Consider the following 10,164-nt stretch of genomic DNA (forward strand, 5'->3'; position numbering starts at 1 on the left):
AGTACGATCTTTGTCCCCATGTGCAGTTGCAAACCGTAGTCTGGCTTTTTTATGGCGGTTTTGGAGCAGTGGCTTCTTCCTTGCTGAGCGGCCTTTCAGGTTATGTCGATAGGGGACTCGTTCTACTGTGGATATAGATACTTTTGTCTTTGTTTATCCAGCATCTTCACAACGTCCTTTGCTGTCGTTCTGGGATTGATTTGCACTTTTCGCACCAAAGTACGTTCATCTCTAGGAGACAGAACCGCTCCTTCCTGAGCGGTATGACGGCTGCGTGGTCCCATGGGGTTTATACTTGCGTACTATTGTTTGTACAGATGAACGTAGTACCTTCAGGCGTTTGGAAATTGCTGAATGAACCAGACTTGTGGAGGTCTACACTTTTTTTTCAGAGGTCTTGGCTGATTTCTTTTGATTTTTGCCATGATGTCAAGCAAAGAGGCACTGAGTTTGAAGGTAGGCATTGAAATACATCCACAGGTACACCTCCAATTGACTCAAATGATGTCAGTTAGCCTATCAGAAGCTTCTAAAGCCATGACATAATTTTCTGGAATTTTCCAAGCTGTTTAAAGGCACAGTCAACTTAGTGTATGTAAACTTCTGACCCTCTGGAATTGTGATACAGTGAATTATAAGTGAAATAATCTGTCTGCAAACAACTGTTGGAAAAATGACTTGTGTCATGCACAAAGTAGATGTCCTAACCGACATGCAAAAACTATAGTTTGTTTAACAAGAAATTTGTGGAATGGTTAAAAAACTAGTTTTAATTTCTCCAACCTAAGTGTATGTAAACTTTCGACTTTAATTATGAAAATGTATAAATACCATTCCACCCATGAGGGCACTACAGGGCGATTTGGTAATTTGACTGCAGGAAAGGCTACACACAATGGGCACCCTCCACGCTGACTACATTGCAGATGAATGCCAGATCTCAGCCTGGATTGATGTTCAGGATAGTTCACCCAAATTGCAAAATGACACAGGTTTCCATACCCAGTAAGCAGTCTATGGACAAGATATGACAGCAATGTATGCTTGGGTTTAGTTTCCCTGGCACTGTTTCCAGATGCTAACGTTTCAGCATTTGTGACACAAAGTCATGGGGCCGATATTAGCATTTTTCACACATTTCCAAATAATTTGAAAGTATCAATAATGTATTGTGATGCTCAACAAAGTCCCTTATCGCTGAATTGAACATGATGCGTGAAAAATGCTAATGTCTGTGTCATGACAAGAATGGGATTTGTGCCACAAATGCTAAAACGTTTGCATTTGGAAACGATGCCAGCCAATGTTTCCTTTTGGCACTGAGCAAATTTCAGGTCTGCTGAGTGCAAACTTGAACATGATGAAAATTCAGTGCAACTTCCAGCGCACGTTTACTGTGAACAGGCTGTACCCGCTTTAAGTTACAATTTTACTGTGAACAGGCTGTACCCGCTTTAAGTTACAGTTTTACTGTGAACAGGCTGTACCCGCTTTCAGTTACAGTTTTACTGTGAACAGGCTGTACCCGCTTTAAGTTACAGTTTTACTGTGAACAGGCTGTACCCGCTTTAAGTTACAGTTTTACTGTGAACAGGCTGTACCCGCTTTAAGTTACAGTTTTACTGTGAACAGGCTGTACCCGCTTTAAGTTACAGTTTTACTGTGAACAGGCTGTACCCGCTTTAAGTTACAGTTTTACTGTGAACAGGCTGTACCCGCTTTAAGTTACAGTTTTACTGTGAACAGGCTGTGCCTGCTTTAAGTTACAGTTTTACTGTGAACAGGCTGTACCCGCTTTAAGTTACATTTTTACTGTGAACAGGCTGTACCCGCTTTAAGTTACAGTTTTACTGTGAACATGCTGTACCCGCTTTAAGTTACAGTTTTAACAGTGGCCAAGTAGACTACTGTGGCTATTTGATTATAATGTTGGCCTACCAGAGTGGCCTACCATCAAAAAACAATGGAGAAGATGCATCCCATAACATTTTAACATGGAAATAGCTGTTCTATCATTCAGCTTACAGTAGCAGCCAGTCAGAGGTGTTCAATGTATGACTACATTCCATGAGACGTTTGAAAAAAACATGCAGGGCTTGACATTAACCTGGATGTGACTGAAAATGTTATGTTGTTTGATGCAAGAAACCATTTTACCAACTAAAATGTATTACTATTCCCACACCAGTATTACAGAGAATCAGACAACGTATGCTACCCTCTGCCTATTAGCTACTTAACTTATTGAAGCCTGTCTCAAAATTAAACACTGCCTCTTTAAGACAAAAGAAAAGCTCTATACCTGACTCGCTTTTCAAAGACCTCTAGAAATGTACACGTTTTGTGCTCTTGTAGGAAGCAATCACTCCCCTATTGCTGACAGGAAATTATCTATAACTGGGATAATCACTCACTACGTAGCAAAGGATATGAGCAAAATGTGCACACTTGGCAACATAAAGCTCTCTTGAAAGTGGCTAATATTGTGTTCATTCGATCACAATTGCAACAGTCAAAGGAAACGTTGATAGTGGAAAACTCTAGAAAGTTGACTGAAGTAGTTCAATCTCGTGCTTCTCTCTGTGGGCTGATATTTCTTCAGTCCCGGGGAGCTGCGCAGCAGTCTACTGCACACCTGTGCAGCTTAGAGGGAATGTTGGTGACAGCCACCGACAGGGAAACTAATCCAAAGGATTGCTGTCATTCCTTGTCCATAGGCTGCTTATAGAATATGGAAACCAATGTGTTAATTTGTAATTTGGGAGAACTATCCCTTTAATATATCAGCTAACCACATCATATGGTATAGCAATATGTGGTTCTCATTAACGGCTGAACAGAACGTGACGAGAGGCGGGGAGTGTGTTGTGTTCCTCCGTCCAAGTTGATTTGCTAAGTGTAATCCAAATTGTTGTCATATTACCTTAGATGTGATCCTTGAAAATTTTCAATTTAACATTGAGCATTGAACAATGTCTTCCTCTACAGCAATGGTTCCCAAACTTTATATAGTTCCGTACCCCTTCAAACATTCAACCTCCAGCTGTGTACCCCCTCTAGCACCAGGGTCAGCACACACTCAAATGTTGTTTTTTGCCATCATTGTAAGCCTGCCACACACACAATATACAATACATTTATTAAACACAATAATGAGTGTGAGTTTTTGTCACAACCCGGCTCGTGGGAAGTGACAAAGAGATCTTATAGGACAAGGGCACAAATAATAATATAGCAATAATCAATAATTTTGCTCTTTATTTAACCATCTTATATACAAAACCTTATTGTTAATTGAAAATTGAATAACTCACCACAGGTTATTGAGAAGGGTATGCTTGAAAGGATGCACATAACTCTGCAATGTTGGGTTGTATTGGAGAGACTCTCAGTCTTAAATCATTTTCCACCCACAGTCTGTGCCTGTATTTAGTTTTCATGCTAGTGAGGGCCGAGAATCCACACTCACATAGGTACGTGGTTGCAAAGGGCATCAGTGTCTTAACAGCGTGATTTGCTAAGGCAGGATACTCTGAGCGCAGCCCAATCCAGAAATCTGGCAGTGGCTTCTGATTCAATTAAACTTTCACAGAACCGCTTGTTACAATTTCGATGAGGCTCTCTTGTTCAGATATCGGTAAGTGGACTGGAGGCAGGGCATGAAAGGGATAACGAATCCAGTTGTTTGCGTCATCTGTTTCGGGAAAGTACCTGCGTAATTGCGCACTCAACTCATTCAGGTGCTTCGGTATATCACATTTGACATTGTCTGTAAGCTTGAGTTCATTTGCACACTAAAAATGATACAATGATGGAATGACCTGTGTGTTGTCCTTGTTAATGCAGACAGAGAAGAGCTCCAACTTCTTAATCATAGCCTCAATTTTGTCCCGCACATTAAATATAGTTGCGGAGAGTCCCTGTAATCCTAGATTCAGATCATTCAGGTGAGAAAAAAACATCCCCCAGATAGGCCAGTCGTGTGAGAAACTCATCATTATGCAAGCGGTCAGACAAGTAAAAATAATGGTCAGTAAAGAAAAAGCTTGTCTCTCAATTTTAAAAAAAACGTGTCGATACTTTGCCCCTTGATAACCAGCGCACCTCTGTATGTTGTAAAAGCGTAACATGGTCGCTGCCCATACCATGGCATAATGCAGAAAATACAAGAGAGTTCAGGGGCCTTGCTTTAACAAAGTTAACCATTTTCACTGTAGTGTCCAAAGCGTCTTTCAAGCTGTCAGACATTCCCTTTGGCAGCAAGAGCCTCTCGGTGGATGCTGCAGTGAACCCAAGTGGCGTCGGGAGCAACTGCATACACACACGGTACCACTCCACTATGTCTCCCTGTCATGGCTTTTGCGCTGTCAGTAAAGATACCAACACGAGCAACCTGCTCTACAGGATCGGTGTCCCCCCCGCAGGACGGTTGCGCTAACGTGCGCTAATGTGATTAGTAACAAACAAAAAATCCCAGGACATAGACATATCTGATATGGGCAGGACTGTGCAATTTACAGAAGCTATTACAGTGAAATAATACTATGCAATAGTTTGAGGAGAATGCATAGGTATGAACTTTAAAATGTCTTAATAAACCAGTTAGGCACATTTGGGCAGACTTGATACAACATTTTGAACAGAAATGCAATGGTTCATTGGGTCAGTCTAAAACTGTGCACATACACTGCTGCCATCTAGTGGCCAAAATCTAAATTGCGCCTGGGCTTGAATAATACATTATGTCCTTTCTCTTGCATTTCAAAGATGATGGTACAGAAAAATAAAAAAACAAAAAAATAATGTATTATCTTTGACCAGATCTAATGTGTTGTATTTTCCTACATTAATTTAACACTTCCACAAACTTCAAAGTGTTTCCATTCAAATGCTATTCCGAATATGCATATCCTTGCTTCAGGTCCTGAGCTACAGGCAGTTAGATTTGGGTATGTCGTTTTAGCCGAAAATTTAACAAAGGGCGTACGTTTGGCTCCATATGGACTGTTGACATTGTTTTGCTTTTTTGCTGAACACTAGACGGTTACATTTTATTTTTGGCAGTGAAACTCAGGCGAGAAAAATGCCAAATGTATAGCCCCGTTGGAAAATATAAATGGACTGTTAGAAAATGTGAAGATTAAAAAATATATATATATATAATAATGATTTTTTTTAAAATTGATGATGTGAATCATGTTTTTATTTGGCCTACCCCCGACGACATTGTGCGTACCCCTTGTGGGAATACCTGATCTAGTGGATTGGACTGTCACTTGTCCTGACTCTTCAAAATGCTTGGCTAGGAAGAGTCCCCTGCTCCCCCAGAGACACTTGTGTTCCAACAGCTGCAGCTGAAGGGAGGTTGTGGGATTCCCCGTTTTATTTATGTTCTCTGTTATGGACTTGACTGTGTCTTCCTACAATCTATATCATATATGGTCATATCCTCTGGTGCACAGCTCAAATGGAAGCAGCTCTGCTGATGAAGCAATAAAGCAATGCCAAATTACCTTAGATATATTGCTGTGGAAGCTGGGATTATTTCTGACACAACCATTTCTGAACATGTCCATATTGGGCTTGTAAATGATCTGTTGCCCTTGTACATTATCTGTGGCTTTGGTAACTCTGCTATGGACTGTATGGGATCAAATTGGAGTTTCAATAACAGTTCAGAAGATGTGGTTTGATACCATCTCTTTGACGGAGGGTCATAGAGCAATCCTAAACGACCTCAGGCTGCATGTATTTCTGAAACCCAGTTTTGGAACATGGCCATGGTTGGAGGTCACTGACAGGGAGTAATAATTTGGACTACAAAGTGTTTATCCTTGTAAATATTACATTTATCCCTCCATTAACTTCACACTGTATCCTGAAAAGTGAAGACATCATACCTATACTGTAGACCACAGAGAGATCTGATTCAGGCCAGCACATCATTTTGACCTTATTAGTCAACCATAAGGTCCTCACATTGCTGACACCATAATAGATTTACAGCGAGATATGTGACCTGGAAAATAAAACCTTAATTAGCCATTCTTGGTTGTCATGTGGATCCATGACACAGCTTGACCCCACCTCTCATATCCAGATTTAGATTTTTACTGGCTGACACATGAATGGATTGAATCATGTAAAGAAAATGCTGACGTGAGCCAAAGCGCTGGGGTGTCTCAGGTCAAATTCTTGTCTGTGATGATAAAACTACTTTGTGAGCACAGACTGAGTTGTTTAAAGCACCTTTAAAATGTATTGGATCAAGAGTTGCTATCGTCCCAAGGCAATGCCAAAATACGTCAAATATGTACAATTATTTTATAATGATAGTTTCCTCAACTGCTTAATAACGTCTGGCAGTTAATAACAGGGGCCTTCAACTCCTGTTCTAGACAGCCCATCCTCATGGTGTGCAGGCTTTTATTCCACCCCAGTACTAACACAGCAGGTTCAGCTGAATCAAATGATCAGAATCTTAAATTTAGCCCTTAATTACTTGAAATCAGATTCAGTATGTTAGGCTGCGTTTTGACAATCATTGGTATTTTGACCAATCAGATCAGGTGGTCAAAATACCAGTGAGGGAATTCTATTAATGTCCAGTGCATGCCCCGGGTCAAAGGGGTTAGTGTCTATTGCATTCGTTTTGGAACCAGGCTGCCCCCAGGGCGTGAGCCAGGTTCCCCAATTTGTCCGAAGGCGAAGTCGTCTCAAAACAAAAGTGAATTAAATAAGAACGTGGAGTGATGAGTACGATTCCATGTGTTCACATACAAACGTGATTACTTTTGATAAAAAGGCTTTATCTGCCTTCCCAATGAAAACTAGTTTGAAAATTCAAACCTATCTTATGGAAAAGAGATGTTGTATGTTTCTGAACTATGAATCACGTTTCCTTGTTGACAACATGACCGTGGGGTGCAGATTACTTTTAGACATGGGGCAGAGATTTTTTGTTGTTGCTATTTTAAGCTAATTTTCTTAAATTCTACCCATTTTGCCTTAGGATGGAGAGAATTTTTTACCTTTATTTAACTCGGCAAGTCAGTTAAGAACAAATTCTTATTTACAATGACAGCCTACTAAGGAACAGTGGGTTAACTGGCTTGTTCAGGGGCAGAACGACTGAGTTTTACCTTGTCAGCTCAGGGATTCGATCCAGCAACCTTTCGGTTACTGGTCCAACGCTCTTTCCACTAGGATACCAGTTCCACACATTTTGCCATGGGGCAGATATTTGTTTTGCTCTTTTAAGCTAATTTCTTGCAATTCTACACATTTTGCCATGACTTATGCCATGTTAATGATATCTGAGTGAGATTGATTAAGAAAATCAATGGGGTCCCCCCTGGAGTTCAGGGGTCCTCGGCACATGCCGGGTCGGTATTTGCCCATGATTGCTGCAAGTTTAGATAGAAAAAGGGTGGTCAAAATACCAGTGACTAACTTACCAATCTAAAAATTGTTAGCTGACATGGCTAATTGAGTGATTGTCAGTGACTGACATAACAAGAGAAAAACTGCACAACCACATTTATAACTTGCACCTTACTACACTATTGTAACTCTTAACAGTAAGTTGAGACCCTGACTGAATCCCCCTAGCAACCCCTGGGGCCCGCTTAGCGAACGCATATATCACTTATGTTTGGAGCCGGCCCTGCAGGTGTACATATTACATTTTTGCATATTAAAATAACTTAATGTGAATGTTCTCTCAACATACAAACATGTCAAGTAAATATCTTGTCTAATAACAGTGGCATCTGTGCCAGAATTTGGCGGTGTTGGCAGATATATCAAACAATAAACCTTGGCTGCAGTGAAGATGAGAGCACAGTCCAAGAAATGAAAAGGAGTTGATGGGATCCTTCCAGATGGTCACCCTGCTCAACTAGTGTATCCAGCAGATATGGGGCTTCTTGTACTGAAGTCCTGGGTGGACACTGAACCTGAACAAACAGGGTGTATTCAGTGAGGTGAAATGTTCTGAACATTGCTGATAGAAATGTATTGAATAGAGCTGACATTATTCCCTATTCTACCTGACAGACAGTCATATCTGTTCTTAACAATAAATTTCTATCTGAACGTTCTGTAAGGTTTCACCCTATTGAACATTAATTTAGCTGCACCGTATTAGACACAAATATCTTAAAGGACTAATTGAATGTGAATGTTTGAAAGCAGAAGAGATGTGAGCCCAGTCAAAACTGTTCGCTGCTCTGGCACCCCAATGGTGGAACAAACTCCCTCACGACGCCAGGACAGCGGAGTCAATCACCACCTTCCGGAGACACCTGAAACCCCACCTCTTCAAGGAATACCTAGGATAAAGCAATCCTTCTGCCCCCCCCCCCCCCCCCCCCCCCCCCTTAAAAGATTTAGATGCACTATTGTAAAGTGGCTGTTCCACTGGATGTCATAAGGTGAATGCACCAATTTGTAAGTCGCTCTGGATAAGAGCGTCTGCTAAATGACTTAAATGTAAATGTAATGTGATCAACATTGAAGAATGTGAAATAACTGACTTCAAAAAATAACTTGCTCAATTACTTAAAAATAATTTCTCTCGACAAGTTGCTAGAGCTGTCTTTCAGAAGGATATAAACACTGTAATGTAACGGATTCATATAAATGTATTGTAAATGTAAAGAAATGACTTTATTGTAACTATTCATTTTATATCAGTTTTATTGAAGCCAGCTCAGCTGCTAAGCGGTTAACTTCAGAGTGTAATTCAAGTTTGAGGCAGCTATATCACTGTCAGCAATATGAGTGGATAAGATTATTGAAATACTGTACTGGTCATAAGAAGATTTAACCAACTGAAATGTGAGACAAATAGAACAAGCCTACAGCATCTTCAATATATCAAACTGTAGATAAAAACAACACATTCAATTTATAGGTTTTATGAACTGAAATTGAAATGTTTCTTTTTAATAGATCATACTGTAGATAAGTAACACATTAGATTTAACGGTTTTATAAGCTGTTATTGAAAGCCTAAAAGTGTCCGTTCTAGCTTTTAAATATTCATTTAATATGGTTCCACAGGGGTGATACATCAAATTAAGCAAAGCACGAGGTAACGGCCAACTCCGTCACAAGCATGAGGTGAGGAGACAGTTCAGATGTGTTTACAAGCTAAATCATAGAAATAACAGGTGAACATATATATAAAGTTGTTGATGAGGATTAATGCCACTAAAATGTAATTAAATAAGGTCAGATTAGATTTAATGAAAACTATTTTAGTGGTGGGGCAACATGGACTCACTCCATTACACTATATGAGGTTCAGTAGAAGTATCATTGGGATGAATTTGATAAATCATACTTTTGATATTGTCATAATTATTAGTAATGACATCTCTCATTTATGTTATTTAGTGAAATTCAATTCAGAGACAAATATGACATTAAAAAGTCATGTAATGGGAGTGTGGTGCTCCTGGAAGTGGGAGGTGCTAGTGAGACACAGACACACAGAGGTCTCTCCTACAATCCATGTCCTTCCCCAGAGTGGTCCATAATTAACTTTTGCTTGGTTAGCACTTCCAACCAGATATAAGGAGGCTGAGGTCCCAACATCCATAAGTCAGATACCTTCTTCCTCTGTGGTAAGACCTCTACACCTCCTTATATTTTTACATTTGTCTCATCTTTGCACTCAGCATCTGAGGCAGTAGCTAACTGCACTGTTTGAAGTGACTTCTGCATGCCTCTTGTATGTAAGATTTGACAATATGCAATCAAATGTAACATTTGTTTTTTACTTTAAATGTTTTACTTTAAATCTCTCATTTTCTGTTGTTTGTAAATTGAAGGGTCTAGAATGTAACTGGGGTTTCAGCGGTATTCATTTTAATCAAATAAAAAAATAGTAGCAAAGTTTGTTGTCACTAGGAAAATGAACGTTACCAGTGGCACCTCAGCTCCTGAGTGGCGCAGCGGCCTTTTATTTCACCTTAATTTAACCAGGTAGGCTAGTTGAGAACAAGTTCTCATTTGCAACTGCGACCTGGTCTAAGTCACCGCATTTCAGAGCTAGAGGCGTCACTGCAGACCCTGGTTTGATTCCGGGCTGTGATCGGGAGTTCCATAGGGCGGCGCACAGTTGGCCCAGCGTTGCTCGGGTTAGGGGAGGGATTG

This window comes from Salvelinus fontinalis, chromosome 40 (assembly GCF_029448725.1).
Source record: "Salvelinus fontinalis isolate EN_2023a chromosome 40, ASM2944872v1, whole genome shotgun sequence".
NCBI classification, from domain to species: Eukaryota; Metazoa; Chordata; class Actinopteri; order Salmoniformes; family Salmonidae; genus Salvelinus; species Salvelinus fontinalis.